The following is a 16,520-nucleotide window of genomic DNA, read 5'->3' on the forward strand; positions in this document are numbered from 1 at the left end:
AACTAACATCATAAAAAACACTTTGCATCAGGAAATTAAATAGAAGAGAAAACAGGAAGCAAGGGCTATGGAAAATGTTTCTCCATTTTTCTAATTATTCACTTCATTTCCTGGAAAGGAATGGCTGCCCACTCGTGGGTTGATCTAGTTTAATATTTACCTCAAAGTACAATTTTATTGCCTGAGCTTTATTAACAGAGTCAAATTGCCAAGGGAAAGTGAATGAGCATTAGAAAAATGTGGACTTTCTGATTATTAGCGGCTGTGTTAGAGAAGATATTGTCTAATTCTTCTCTTTGGAGTGATGAGAGGTTAACTTGGATAGATTATGCAAACAGAGAACAGAAAAATCGTGCAGGGGCAGAGAGTCAATTCAAACAAGCCCTCCCTTTTTTTCCTACTTTAAAAAGTTGACTTCAGGTGTACATAGGGAATAAATTCTGTTCTCTACACTTGACCTCAGAGGGTGAAAAATCACCTAACTCCCACCTCCCTGAATCCTTGCACTTATTTTCATGTTTCTTCTTAAATCAGTTTCTATAGGCCAGAGAAGTGGTAACTCTTACCCACAGCCACCTTCTTGAAGAGCCTAGCTTCTCTATTGGAAGTATATGTTTATGTATTTGGGGGTTGGAAAGGAGAAACTTCCATCTGACCTTTCAGTGCATTCCTTTTCTGAAAGTGACTTTTTCAGTGTGAACTCTCTGATGTGGTTTCATTTGATTGAAGTTATTCTTATTTTTAGCCTATTTAACAGCGAACCCAAATTTAATATCACTGTGTATGTGTTGGGTGAGGGGACAGTGGTTTGACTGGCTGAGTGATTACTGAGGTTCAGTCATGATCACCATATTGGCTGTACTTAGTTTCCTGGAAGATAAAAATGAAAATACCTGGTTCTCAATATCTGGCAATAACACTTGTAAAGAAATTATGACTTCAATTCTTGAATTGCTATTATTATTATTATTATTGTTATCATTATTACTAATACTACTTGTAGACCGTGTACATGTTCAGGGTTAAGAAATTAAGTTGTGAATTCCAATTTCAGTTTTGAACCATACAATTAACCTTTCTGGAAATGTCTTCATGCAACAAAAACAAGTCATTTTAACTTTATTTTAAAATATATTATTCTACTGGCCATTGAACATCAAGGGCTGGATACAATTAAGCATCAGTAGCAAGAGAACATCAGAGTAGGCAAGAGAAACTTATGATCTAACTCCTGCTTGCTGTGTCTGTTGCCTAAGTGGAAATCATCATTCTCCTTGGACAGTGTTCTGAATTCATATCTATCTAATGACATAGTATTCAACAATAACAACAGTATGCTGTGACTGAGACTCACGTCAATTGATGTGTGAATAGCACTCCTAAATGTTATAAAGGATAGTTCCTCATCTCTACAAGTATTTTGCTCTTATTCATAAAATCCAACTGCCTCTGGGTTGAAAGATTGGGCTTAAGGAAGAAGCAGCAGAGGCCAGGTGGAACTGCAAAAAATGCTGATATGGGCTTTTGGAGACAGATGTTCAGATTATGCAGGGACTTGGAAATCAGAGTGACAGATACAGTGGGGTAAATTTATTACCTTTGGAATTGGTAAGACTTTGTCCAGAAACGGGCAAGATCAGTGTTTCTCAAGTCTTAATGAGCTATGGAGCATCTGAGGATCTTGTTCAAATTCAGACTCAGAGGAAGAGGAAGAGGATTTGAGATTCTGCATTTCTAACAAACTCCCGTAGCAAGGGAAACCTACTAGATCTTTGGTAAAGAGGGTGTACCAAGGAGCATATAGAGAAAAGACAGAGGAAGGGACTCTGGATAGAAAGTTGGAGCCCAGACGCTGAGGCTGTTGCAGGTCGGGGGAGTGGGGTTTTTGGAAAGCAGATCCAGTGCCAGGTGCGGCAAGGGACATGTTGGGCAGAAGTGGGCCAGGCTTGTCCTCTAAGACATTTTTCTGGGGAGGCAAATTGTAGTAGACCAATGTGTGCAGGATTCAGAATCAGCTTTCTGAATGGTCCCTCCTGGTTAGAAAGCTCTTTCCATGGATGGAATAAGATTTAATAACCCCCTAAACTAATGGGAGAACCCATGTTAAAAACCTCTATGCCAGTGGAGGGTAATAGCTAAAGAGAAGAACTCTCGAAGTCAGGTCTGGGTTCAAAACCCACCTCCACTATTTACAAGCTGTTTCTGGCAAGATTAACCTTTCTAAATCTCAGTTTTCTCATTGGCAAAGTAGAGCTAACCAGCTGGCTATTCGGATGTATCTTCATGCCTGAGAGATCCTAAGCACCATGCTTGGTCTGTCAACTTTATATAACAGGTTTCCCACTTAGAGGCACCGAGATCCAAGGTGGCTTACACTAAGCATGTTTATTTCCTTTCATCAATATATTCTCTTCGATCCTATGTTGTAATTCAGGCTTCATTATATTGATTGTGACACTTCTTGTTGAGCATACAAATATGGCAAATGGGTCTGTTTTCTGATCTACAGAAAGACCCTAAGATGAGAGTGAGCTGATATGTTTCAGGGACAAAAGAATTTCTGGCATGGTTCAAGCAGGGTAGGTAAGAAAGAGTGTTAAGGAGTGAGGCCTGAAACAGGCAGGGGCCAGTTCATTTAGGGCTATGTAAGCCACGGAAAGGATGTGAATTTTATTAAAGCAGCAGGGATGCAATTAAGATGATCTAGGTGCCTAATGATAAAATGAAAAATTGCAAAGAAAGCTAACACTTATTTAAGGTTTATCGTAAACCAGGTACAGTGCTAAGGATTCTTATATATGTTAACATTTAACCCTCCCATTAATCATATAAAACAGGTAGCTTCATTACCTCCATTTTATGGATGAGTAAATGGAGGCTTAGGAGATTAATTAAAATGCCCAAGGTCACCAGCTGGTAATGGATAGGAAGCAAGATACCACCACACAGTACCCTTCTAAATCCACTTACGCCTATTTCCACCCATTGTTTCAACGTGGGTCTGTTTAATGTGCAACAATTACTGCAGGTCACAGAACCTGGAGGCTGCCAGTCATACTGGCTCCCATGCAGCGGTGGGTGTGGACGTGAACCCGAGGCCAGTGGGGCTTTCTTGGCAGTCCTGAGAGAAGCACAAGCATCTCCTCACCTGGACCAGCCTATCATTTGCCCCATCTGCACAGCTCTGCGTGCACACGTGCCCAAATGCCTATATCTTCTTTACGACTCCAACCTTCCTTCCCTCAGGCCACTGTGAAATCACTGCTTTCCATTAGGTGGTGTAATGAATCCATCTGCCTGGTGGTGCCTCCAAGCAGCATCCCCTCACCGTGCACATCTGTTCTGCGAATCTGCAGTGAGTAGCACCGACCTCTTAGGGATTGCAGGCACTGGGAGAGACTTGCTTTTCATGTCAGCACACATTTCTCCCGTTCTCCCAGGTGTAGCTAGCTCTCTTTGTGTGGGTTAACAGGGAGTTGCAATAGTCCTGAGCATTTGGGGACAATTTTGAAGGGCAGTCCTATTGACAGGCTTCCTGGAGTGAATGAAAGATGATGACAGGTATGAATTTTATGGAGCAGATCAAGTGTCTTGTGTGCAACACATTTTCCTTAGAGTTTCACTGCTCCTCATGAATGTGACTAATACAGGAAATTGTGAAGACCGGTTACCAGCAGGAAGGAGACCTGGGTTTCTGATTCTGCAGGCCCCATGCTTCATTCACAGAGTTGAAAGAGCCACTCTAAATTCAAAGGGAAGCAGCTGCCACAGAGAACTCAAATAGCAAATCTGAGACCCCACTCGGAGTTGGCAGAAGACAGCAGGATCAAACTTCTTTCCCGGTCCCCAACTTATGACAACTATTGCTATTGTATGGCTCTTAGGAATTGGCATCTGAAGATATTTCATCAGTGGTATCAAAACAATGAGGATAAAAATAATCACTGCATACGGAGGCCCTGCTGGTTACGAAATGCAGACATCGTTTCTGGGAAGTATAGATGCACGTAATGCCTATTGTCCTCTAGTAATTGCCTTGGCCGCCAAGGGTCCTAATGGGGAAGGGGCTTAATGAGATTTGGCTCCCTAGGAAAAAGGAACTGAAACAAAATATCTATTGTTCTGAATGTAACCAGAATGATCCCCAGGACAGAAAACCTTGGAGTTATATAGGAAAGAGTACTCATGACTGGTGAGAGGAAGATTCTATTACTAGCAGACTTATTTATGTATAGAAATAATATACAGCATTATCAAAATACATAACAAACACCTAGCTTCATTTAGCAAATATATAGTGAGCCAGCACTATTCAGGCACGAAGGATACAGCTGTGCAAAACACCTGCTCTCATGGGCTTACAGTTCAGTGGGGGCATAAGATAATGCACAAACAAATATAAGAAAGACATGGAGTGGTAAGTGCTCTGCCTAGAGTTAATATTGGATGGTAGGAGAGACACTGGCAGTGGTCAAGGAAGGCCTCCAAGAGGAGGTGACCTTGAAGCCAATACCTGAATGTAAAGGAAGAACTAAGTATGCCAAGTTGAGGGGAATAATATTCAGATCACAAAGGGCTATGTGAGCATGGAAAGGATTTGAATTTTATTATAAATATGTTGAGAAACTATTGGATAGGGTGTTAAGCAGGAAAATGACATGACCAGATGTGTAAAGCATTTTGAAAACTTATTTTGATATGATTTCAAACTTAAAGAAAAGTCACAAAAATAGTGCAAAGAGATCCTATAAACTGTTACCCAGATTTACCAGTTGCTTACCTTTTTTGCCCCATTTGTTTACCATTATCTCTGTCTATAAGTATACATATGCATATTTCCCCAAACCACTTGAAAATAGAGACATCATACTCTTTTAACACTAAATACTCCAAAACTGTAGTTTCTAACAACAAAAAATTCTTATATAACCGCAGTACTCTTATCAAAGATTACAAAATGTAGAATTTATATACCACTGTTCTTCGAATCTATAGTCCATATTGAAATTTCATCAATTTTCCCAATAATGTACTTTTTAGCTACTTTCCCCGGTTCCATAGTCAATCTAGCATCAAGTTGTGCCTGCACTTTGTCAGGTGTCTTTAATCTCCTTCAATCTGGAACAGCCCTCAGCCTTTCATTGTCATTTTTGACCTTGATGTTTTAAGGAACACAGGCCAGTTATTTTGTACAATGTCTCTTAATCGGACTCGCCTAATTTTTCCTCATGATTAGATTCAGGTTGTGCATCTTTGGCAGGAATATCAGAAATATCACTACATCCATCTCAGCACATGACATCAAGAGGCATATAATTTGGTTTCTCCCAATCCTGCTGATGTTATCTTTGGTCACCTGGTTAAGGTTATGTCCCCAGGTCTCTCCTCTGTAAAGTAACTGTTTTTCCCTTTGTAATTAGTAACTAATTTGAGGGGAGTTTCTTTGAGACTATATAAATATCTTGTTGATCATCAAACTTTCACTTTTACTCGTTTTAGCATCCATTGATGAATTTCTAAATCCATCACTCCTCCTATATTATTTGGAATTCGACTGTAGGGAAGGGCTTTCCTTCCTCCCATTTATTGTGTTAAAAGGGAGACAGTAGGGAGGCAAGAGCAAAGCAAGGAGACCAGTTAGGAGGCTATTGCAGTGAGAAGGGCTTGCACTGAGAGGTGAGAATGGCTTGTCTCAAGGTGTGTCAGCTGAGGGATGGTAGATAAGGATATATTCGGGCTATGTTTTAAAGGTGAACTTGAGAGATTTTGCTGATGGTTTGGATGTGGGAACGATGCAAAGAAAGTATCCAGGTTACTTTCCAAATTTTTGTCTTGAGCAAGTGGTACTATTTAATGGCACCAGTTGGTGGTACCACTTATTGAAATAGAGAAGATTGGTGGAGAAAATTTGGGAAGGAAAATCAAGAATTTGTATTGTCCATAAGCTCACTTCACATCTACGTGGCAATGCCAAATTACCCAAATATTCAGTGCAAAGGAGAAAGAGAGACTGGTATAGAAATGATATTTAAAGCCATGACACTGGGTGAGACAACTTAAAGAATGGGTGAGGATGTGGAAGAGAAGGGGTCAGAGCACAAACACAGAGAAATCAGAAAAATGCAGCCAATTGAGTGAAAGAACTGGACAAGAGGCAACCAGCTCCGGGAAACTAGAGCAAGTGGGAAGCAGAACCGGGAGAGTGTGTTAATAGCCAGAAAAAGAAAGTGTTTTAAAAAGAGGGAGTGGTCAACTCTGTTGACTTCTGCTGACAAGTTGAGTATGATGAGGGTGGGGAATGCACATTGAATTCTGCAATATGAAGCACAGTGGAGCAGGAAACCAGCAGAAGTGAGCTGAGAAGAGAATATGAGATGAGAAAGTGGAGGCAGTGACAATAAGCAGTTATTTCAAGTAGCTTCACTGTGAAGGAGAGCAGAGAACTGGTGTAGTAGCTGTGTGGGAATATGGGGTCAAGGGAGGTTTGTTTTTTTTTTTTTTTTTTTTTCCTTTCCTATTTTTTAATGTGGGAGGTACAAGATCACACTCTGGTATAGAGAGTAAATGGATGATGGTAAAGGGAAGAATTAACCAAAGAAACAAAGTCCCAGAGACAGGTAGGAAGAGATGGGAACTGGAGGGCAATTAGTCTCTGGAGAGTGGGACATGGGACGTCTGATCCTTGGTTATAAGAAATAAGCCATTGAGGACATAAGGTAGTAGTTGTGATGGTGATGTGATAAAGAAGGACTTTTGGGTGCTTCATCATTCTTGGGGAAGTGTAGGGAAAGATCATCAGTTAAAATTGGGGCAGGATTGGTGTTAAGAGGTGTGAAATTGTCACTTTGAAGAATGGGAAAGCTAACAGATGTGGAGAGTGTGACAGGGTTACCAGACAGTACTGGGGGCTAGCTGGAGATTTGTGGCTATGAATTAGAGTGAAACTAATCAGGAAAGTTGTGCTGAAAAAGAAGTGATAAAACAATAACATGTGTATATCATCCCATCATTCTCAAAGCACTTCTCACATGCACTAATTTGATTAGCCATCAATGTAACCCTGAGGGAACTCAAAGGAATGAGAAAGTAACATGAATATCCTTCCCTTAATAGAGTACAAATTGTAGCTTTGAAAAATTGAATATCCATCCTGGGCCATATAAACAAAGCATCTGACTCCAAAACTCATGTTCCTCCCATCACACCAACATCTGTGGAAGTGACTCAACAACAAGCACAATACAGAAACCAAGGATAACTCAGACTCATGACCATATCTGTTTTTAAAATATTCTTAAGATGGTACTATAGCAGAATATGGTTGAAAGGTTTGTTAATGTGATTCATGATAAAATGATTTTTAAAAGGTTTTTACAACATGTCCCCAAGGAAAACACAGTTGATAAGTATAGATGACAAATGGTACTAACATAGCATGATGGTTAAGAGGATGGACTTTGGAATAAAAATGACTTAGGTTCAAGAGGAGATCCAAGCTGGCAGAGTAGATAAACATTATGCCTGCTTCCTTCCATGAACACATTAAAATTACAACTAAATTATAGAACAATCAACCTAGAGAACCATCTGAAGTCTGGCTGAACAGAAGTTTTATAACTAAGGATATAAAGAAGAAGCCACGTTGAGACTGGTAGGAGGGGTGGAGATGCAAAATGTGTTGGCCCCAAACCTCCATGTGGTGGCTGAGAACAAAGAGGGATATCTCAACCTCAGAGGTTCCCCATGGAGAAGCCAGAGACCCCAGCTCCACACTGGTCTCCCCAGCCCAGAGTACTGGTGCTAGTAAGAGGAGTCCCCACAACATCTGGCTATGAAAAACAGTGGGGATTCCAACCATCCAAGTGGGAACGAAGGTTGCAGGAAACCCAGACATCCTCTTAAACGGCCCATGCACAGACTCTCTCACTTGCAGGCACTCACCTTGGGCTCCGGCAGATGGACAGTAACTTGGGAGACATGGGAGGCATACAGGGTGCAAACTGAGGTGTGTGGCTCCGAAGTGAGGGCTGGAGGACAGTCACCATTTTCCAGGTGTGGAGTCATTCTCCCATGCAACTGGTAGGCAGGTGCCATCCTATGTTGAGCCCTCCCCCTCTGGGCAAATCTGAATCTGATTAGTCTAGTGAGCTCCACTGCTCCATCCTGCTGACTCACTGGGGACCTGTCCTACCCAGCTCCCATAATGCTAGAGGTACTTTCTCAAGAGCATCCAGTCCCATCTATGCTGTACTCTTTTGTGGAAAACTATTGGAGTCCACAGGCCTCAGGTGTGTGGAGATTGGCCTCAGTGTGCTCTCAGATGTCTTCTGAGTAGCTCCAGTCTCAGCACTGGCCCCAAACCAGAATCTACATTAGCCTGGTGATCACAACTCTTCCCACTCTAATGACTCCCTGAGACCCTGCCTCATCCAACATGAATACCGCACCGGGCTTTATCAGTGGCTGAACCTTAAGGGAGCCAGCAGGTGGCAGAAGGCCTCAAAGTGTCCTGGCTCTTTTCAGAGCTACCCCAGGCCCAGTACTGGTAGCAGATGTGCTCAGTTTACAGTGTGGCCTCTCCCATAAGCCTCCAGGTTTAGCAGGCAGTGAACAACCACGGATCATTTTGTACCTCCTACCAGGTAGTCTCTGGCCAGTCACAGGCAGTGGGTAACCTGGGCCTACACTGGAGCCCCTCCCAAGAAGCCCATGAACCAAAATACTTAGAGGTTGGCTTTAGACCACAGCAGAGCACTGCCCAATTAGTCCCACAAGTGGCACACCCAAAGGCGGCACCAGAGTCTCCTGGGGTGGGGGGTAAGCTCCAGTGGGTAATCTCCCCACACAGCAGCCTATAAGCTGCGGATGTGGCCAAACCCCACAGCCAATGAGGCTTAGGGTCAATCCCACACACTGATGTGCCAATAGCAATTAAGGCTAACTATAACAGGAAGGTACACACAACCAACAAAGGGACACTCCTGGAGCATCCAGAACAGGTGAGGAGGGAGACTGTGCCAGGGCCTCACTGGGTATGTACTGCATATGGCCACCCGGCCAAGGCTGGAAGACATAGCAGATCCTAATACAAAGAATCATACAGAGAGGCAGCCAAAATGAGGAAACAAAGAAATACGTCTGAAATGAAAGAACAGGAGAAAATTGCAGAGAAACAACTAAACAAAATGGAGGTAGGCAACCTACCAGATACAGAGTTCAAAACAATGGTTATAAGGATGCTCAAGGAACTCAGTGAGAACTTCAACAGAGAGATAGCAAGCATAAAAAAAGGACATATAAATCATAAAAAAGAACCAGTAAGAAGTGAAAATGCAATAACTGAAATGAAGAATGCACTATAAGGAATCACCAGCAGACTAGATGAAGCAGAGGATCGAATCAACAATTTGGAAGACAAGGTAGCAGAAAACACCCAATCAGAACAGCAAAAAGAAAAAAGAATTAAAAAATAAATGAGGATAGTTTAAGAGACCTCTGGGACAACATCAAGTGTAACAACATTCACATCATAGGGATACCAGAAGGAGAAGAGAGAAAGCAAGGGATTAAAAACCTATTTGAAGAAATAATGACTGAAAACTCCTAACCTGGTGAAGGAAATAGACATACAAGTCCAGGAAGTGCCGAGAGTCCCAAACAAGATGAACCCAAACAGGCCCATACCAAAGCACATTCTAATTAAAATGCAAAGGTTAAAGACGGAGAGCAAATCCTAAAAGCATCAAGAGAAAGGCAACTACTAACTTATAAGGGAGCTCCCATAAGATTGTCAGCTAATTTGTCAACAGAAACTTTGCAGACCAGAAAGTTTGGCAGGAAATATTCAAAGAGATGAAAAGCCAGGATCTACAACCAAGACTACTCTACCCAGCAAGACTATCATTTAAAATCAAAGGACAGATAAAGAGTGTCCCAGATAAGTAAAAGCTAAAGGAGTTCATCACCACCAAACCAGTATTACAAGGAATGTTAGAGGGCCTTCAAGATGGAAAAAAAAGATAAAAATATGAATAATAAAATGGCAACATCTACATTTCTATTAACAATTACTTTCAATATAAATGGATTAAATGCTCCACTCAAAAAGACATAGGAGGGCTGAATGCATAAGAAAAAAAAACCCTTACAACATGCTGCCTACAAGAGAATCACTTCAGATTGAAAGACACACAGAGATGGAAAGTAAAGGCATAGAAAAGAATATTTCATGAAAATGGAAACAAACAAACAAGCAAAAGAGCTGGGGTAGCAATACTTATACCAGACAAAATAAACTTTAAAACAAAGGCTTTAACAAGAGACAAAGAAGAACCCAGTAATCCCACTTTAGGGTATTTATCTGAAGAAACCCGAACACTACTTCGAGGGGATGTGTGAATTCACATGTTCATTGCAGCATTGTTTACAATGGCCAAGATGTGGAGGCAGCCTGAGTATCTTTTGATGGAAGAATAGATAAAGAGAAAGTGGTAATTTGACTTCCCAAACTCAGTTTACTCATCCGTAAAATAGTCATGATAATAGTATCCTCCCACACTGGGTTGTAGTGAAAATTAAATAATTCACATAAGGAGTATAGCAGTTTCTGGGATACAATTAGTACTCACTAATGCTATGCCATTATTACTGGTGAAAACTAAAAATGCAATGTGAGGATGAGCTGCTGTAAATTATGTCAACGGATATTGTAATGTGAACCCCAGCAATTATTTCTCAAAGTAGGTTGATAAAGAAATTAACCCAGTGCTCTATGGATGAACTTAAGATTATTTAGCAGTAACTTCAACGAAGTACACTAAAAGAGAAGCTTACTTGACAAGATAATAGATTTGGCCTATAAAACAAACATTTTGCTACTGACTAAAAAAAAAAAAAAAAAACCACCTTCAAGACCTTATGTGTATTTATTTATGTATATAAATATCTCATTTAAAAACCTATACAGGAAATATAAACAGGTATGTAACTCTGACAGAGAAACAACAGACAGTATGAAAAATTACAAATTCAAAGGAAACATGTTGGGTCGGCAAGGTAAGATTCTAATCTTACCCTGTGGGCACTTTATATCACATTATGGTCCCATTTCAAAAGACAAGAAGTTAGCTGACTGCCATCTCCTCAGAGGAGCATGTGCTGGGCTTAGCTGATGAGCCCCATACTATCTTACTGAGCTTCTGTCATGGTCATCCCTGTTATGAAAACAAGGTTCTAGCGCAGCAGTTCTGTTACTACTGTTCCCCACTCAGGTTGAATGCTGGTTGGTACAGAATTGGTGCCATGCAAACTTAAAGAGGAAGCCTGCGTAACTTATAGTAGAGGGGTGCATGTAATCCTGTGTTTTATGAGCCTGAGAACTTGCTTTTTGTGATTGTGTGGAATAATGCTGTTGCATTAAAGTAGCAAAGCTATGCCTCGCTGCCCATAAGGCTCTTAAACCTTTGCAGTCTGACTCTGGAAGGAGGTAGTACCTAGGAGACAGGATTTGCTGGGTTTCGGTCCCTCGGAGGCTCTAGTGTAATTCTCCCTCAGTCCTGTGCCTCACAGCGACCAGTGCAGCTTTAAAACTTTACGATGACCTGACCTCATCTGAGGCGTACAGAGCCCAAATCTCCAGGGTTGGAGCCCAGGCATGGGTGTGTTTAAAGAGTTCCACTGGAATTATGCTGTGCACGCAACCTCTAAAGATCAAGAATCGCATCTTAAGCAAACCTCCCAGGTTTCATAAGCTACTATATAAATATGTACATGGGTATCATACATTCATAGCTACATACTCATTTTCATTAAAATATTTAAGATTATTTAACGCCTACAGAGGTTATGCTCCTGAGAGATTGATTAGGAAGTCAAAGGGACTGGATTTCCTTGCTAGGTCAGCAAGGTATCTCAGAAGCTTATCACGGAGCTGTTTATCAGATAAGAATGTTTTCAGCAGTAAGCAGCAGAAAAACCATCTGAGTCACTTAAACAAACAGAAGGGTGTTCTTACAAAACTAAGAAGTCTGAAAGCAGGTAGCCCAGGGCTGGTGCAGCCGCTCACCAACGCCAACCGAACCAAAAGCCTTTTTCTGGTTCTCTTCTGACCTCTTTACCTTGTAATTGTTGCTTCATGGCTACAAGATAGCTGCCTTTGCTCCAGACATCATGTCTACATTCCAGGCAGGAGGAAAGACAGGAAGAATGGCACTAGCTTTGTCTTTATCAGGAAAGAAGAGTATTGCTCCCATGTCTTTGGCCAGAACTGTATTTTATGGCAGACTTTTGCTGCCAGGAAGTTGGAAAAGGGTCTATTTAGCTTTTCTTGCCTCCATGGGAAAGGAACAAGGAAGAAAAAGGGTAAGGAATGGACAGCCTACACTGACTGCCAAATATTGCATATCTATATGCCTAATCCATTAACTTCCCATCAGGGCACGTGTCTTAAAACACCTCTTTGAATCATTCATTTTTTTTTTTTTACCTTTACTGTCATTGTTTTTATTAAAAACGGCAGTAGCAATTGCAACTATCATTTATTGACTACTTACTGTGTGCCAGGCACTGTGGAAGCTGATTTTTCTACCTTGCTTCCAACGCAGTTGCAGTAATCATCCCTACAAAGTGAAAATCACTGTCCCTATTTCACAGATAACAGAATCTCTGAGGCTCAGAACAGGTAAGTGGGGTTGCCTAAGGCTACATGCTAGGACGTGATGCAGTCAAGATTTGAACTTCAGTCTAATAGTTACACTGTTCTGAACAGAGGCACTGCCTCTCTCCCTGGATCAAAAACAGCCTTTCATGATCCACACACATAAAGGAAATATAGATTTTCATAATCACTACACATGCTTTTCAGAGCAGGCTCCATCTATGACCCACTTCCTGCCTCCTTACAACTCCTTGAAGTCGTTCAAGAGAAAAAAAGTCATCCTGATGTTGAAGACATCTTCCAGGTGATGTTTGTACCTAGGCCCTGCGGCCAGGTCTCCAGGGACTCTGGCCCCACATGCACACCCTCTCCCTGTACTTGCCCTCCCACAGCAGGACACACCACTTGGCAGTGTCCTGTTGTCATCTTTCCAGGAATTCAGCAAGGTCGCTGGGAAATGCATGGGCACGCAATCTGAAAAGGGGAAAACCTATGGTTGCGTTACTTCTGGCACAGAAGTAGATTTTATAGCAGCAAGGTCAAGCCCTGATTCCTGGGGGAGACCACAGTGGGCAGTGGTGCTCTAAAAATGAGCAAGAAGCTGTGCACAGTCATTCAGCAACTTTGGATCCAAGGAGGCTGGCACAGGGAGTGGACCCCCCTCAGGCAGAAGGGCTTTTCTTGTGGAAGCCTGACTCACAGGAACTGTGCCAACGTGCAGCAGAGAAACTGACCTCTGGTAGCTCCTTAGATGGAACTATCTGTTAAAGTAGGAGTCAGCTGGACTTGTGAGGCTTTCTTTCTGCTCCAGAAAATCTGTGGCGACATATCCTTACTGGGTTTATGAAGGCAGGATTCTCAGGCTTTAGAGACCAACTTCTAATGGCCTTACGATTCTCTAAAATGTTTTTGAGGTCCCTGTTGGGTGGCCCCTTGAACTAGCAGAGGCGAGGTGGGGTAGGGAAAGGCAAGGTGGGATCTATTTCAAACCCTGGAGCCCAGAGAAACATCATAAGAGCCTATATCTGCAGGCTACTCAGTGCTTAGAATTCTCTTGAGACTCAAAGGCAAATCAGGAAGCATTTTCCTGTTTTTGACTCTTGCAAATACTCAGTTTTGCTTGTGACAGCATTAGTTGCTTATTCTGAGGAGGCAGAGAATCAAAGGTGACCCCCAGGCACGCTACCTCTTCTGTCTACCAAGGAGCTCCCAGTACCCTCTGATTGGTGGTACAAGCCAGAATCAGGTTTTTCTTTCAGGTAACCCGCTTGTTTATTCTTTAGGCTTAGATGGCTTAGGCTGTCAGCCCCCATCAAAGGTCCCCAGGGACTGAGAGCCACAAATACTCACTTCTTCTTCTTTTGGCTATAGCAAACAAAGGACATTCTTTGGTTCTGCCATCTCTCTATTTGATCTGTGGCGTCTTCATCCATCAGCAAGGAGTCCCACATCTTCGAGCCTGTCTCCAGTGCCTACAAATGCTAGTGGGGTGGGGAGCGTGGTGGGGAATCTCTGTATTCAAAGGTCAGCTTTGAACTCTGCTGTGACCTCACAGTCAGAGAGGAACTACATTCTGCTTTTAAACGCCACAAGATTGCTACATTACTTGGTTCTAATTATGGGGCCTGGAGGTTTCTAAATGCATAAATTTATAAATATGACTTGTCTCCTTTTCAAAAGCCAACAATTCATATGAGGCTCTAAACATCTGAGGAGGATCCTCTGAGCTGGCCCTCCAAGCTTAAAATTGTCTTAGGCTTTTCTTGTAAAGCAGCAGATGACTTGGGGTTTATCAAATTTTCCATTTCTATTTTTGTCTCTCTCAGAAGGAAATAAACCGAATCTCATGGCTTCTACCATTATATCATTCCAAATGTCTTGTGTTCCCTTTCATTCCCTTAATTGTTTGTGACTTCTTTGCTCTTTTAAGGAAACAATCCTTAGGGTAGAGATGAGAAATGGGTCTGTTTGTCCTAAAAATGGGCAGCTCTTCCCCAGGAGAAAGAAATGAACCTGACAGTTGGGGATGTGGTACGTTATATTCTCAGGAAGTTCACACTCAGTACGTTTCTTTGTGATAACACCATCTCCGTCCTCTTGTCTTTGGCAATCAACAGGAAATTAGAAGCATACCTTCCCATGAATAAGGTGGGATGGGGGACTGGTTTACCATAGACCTCCAACAGGTGAGGTCACCTGAACAACACAATCAGATTGGGACTTATTTTTTATGTTTAACTACAAGGTCAGCAAAGGCCCTCCGGTGGCATGAACAGGGGATCTCTAAATCCCTCCAGTGGCCCATGCATCTGGAAATGTCTTTCTAGCTCAAGGTAGTCTCCTTGTCTCTGGGACTGATCTTCACCCTCCCATCTCATCCACTACAGCAGGCCTGCAGAAACCACACTTGTTTTGTTGACTCTGCCTTTCCTACCATGTTTCCCCAAAATTAAGACTTACCCTGAAAATAAGCCCCACTTAAGATCATCAGCCAGACAGATGCATTTAGTATGTTATGACAATGTTCCAGAAGAAGATGACATGACTGTATTTGAATAAATGTAGACTGTTGTACATGAAAAAAATAAAACATCCCCTGAAAATACGCCCTAATGCGTCTTTTGGAGAAAAAATTAATACAAGACCTGGTCTTATTTCCGGGGAAATATAGTATAAGACCCGGTCTTATTTTCAGGGAAACACGGTAGTAATAGTTGATTGGACCAGGGTGGACACCTGGGCTAAGCTGGACCAGTTAGATTTCTCCTTTGTGGATCTCTGCGTCCATCTCTGTGGTGATTGGAAAGCTTCCCTCACATCTTCCCGTCTCACTGGGCTCTACTTTAATGCACGCTTCAAATCACCTCTGCCTGCCTCCTACATGCTTTCCAGCTCCTCCTGCCCTCTTCTTCTGCTCTACCTTGCTTTCTCCACTTTCTGCTCATCTAACATGCTATAGTAGGTGTGTATGGATTAGGTCTGTAGGGTGTCTCTCCTGCCAGAATGTAAACTCCATGTGCTTTATTCACTGATGCCACCTGAGCACCTCGATCAGAGCCTGGCACATATTGTATCCAACGAACAGCAGTTGACTCAATGAATGGGAGCTGTGGTCTGATGTGTGGTCTACAGAGGCAGGAAAAGCCAACATGTACAGAGAGAAGGCAGAAGCAGGCTTACAGAGAGAGGTAAACAGGAGAACAAGAGCTTTGTCTCTGGATCCCAATCCCTTCTCAAGAATGACCAGGCTTCTCGACTGCAATTTATTACTAGGCCTTGTAATAAATTGCTGCCCTTTCCCCTTAAGCTAGCTGCAGTTGGTTTCTATGACTTGTAACAAAAGGACCTTGGCTAATTATACAAAAGACACAAATTCCTCGCTTCCTAGAGCTCACATTCTAATGGAGGGAGATAGACAATGAAAAATAAATGGAATATTTGGTATGTTACATAGTGATAAGGACTAGAGAAATTTAAATCAGGAAAGAGGGAACAGGGATTTCTAGAAGGAAGACATTTAAAATTCTAAATAGAGCCCCCACTTAAAATTCTCAGAGAAAGCCCCGCCACCCATATGATGTTGGAGCCAAAACCCAAAGCAGAGGAGAATGCAAACCAGAAGTGTTTAACTGTACGCTGTATGTGGGAAGCGCATTCCAGACAGAGGGAACGGCATGTGCAATGGCTCTGAGACAAGTTTGAGACGCATCAAGGAGCCCAGTAAGCAGAGAGGAAAGAAGGACGACAGGGGTAAGTGGGTGGGGAGGGTGGGGTCCTGTGCGGTGTAAGAACTTTGGCTTTTACCCAGAGTAAGATTGAAAGTCATTGGGGATTTGAGCAGAGTTTTACATTTTAAAAAGATGTT

Source organism: Rhinolophus sinicus, linkage group LG05 (genome assembly GCF_036562045.2).
Source record: "Rhinolophus sinicus isolate RSC01 linkage group LG05, ASM3656204v1, whole genome shotgun sequence".
Classification (NCBI taxonomy): domain Eukaryota; kingdom Metazoa; phylum Chordata; class Mammalia; order Chiroptera; family Rhinolophidae; genus Rhinolophus; species Rhinolophus sinicus.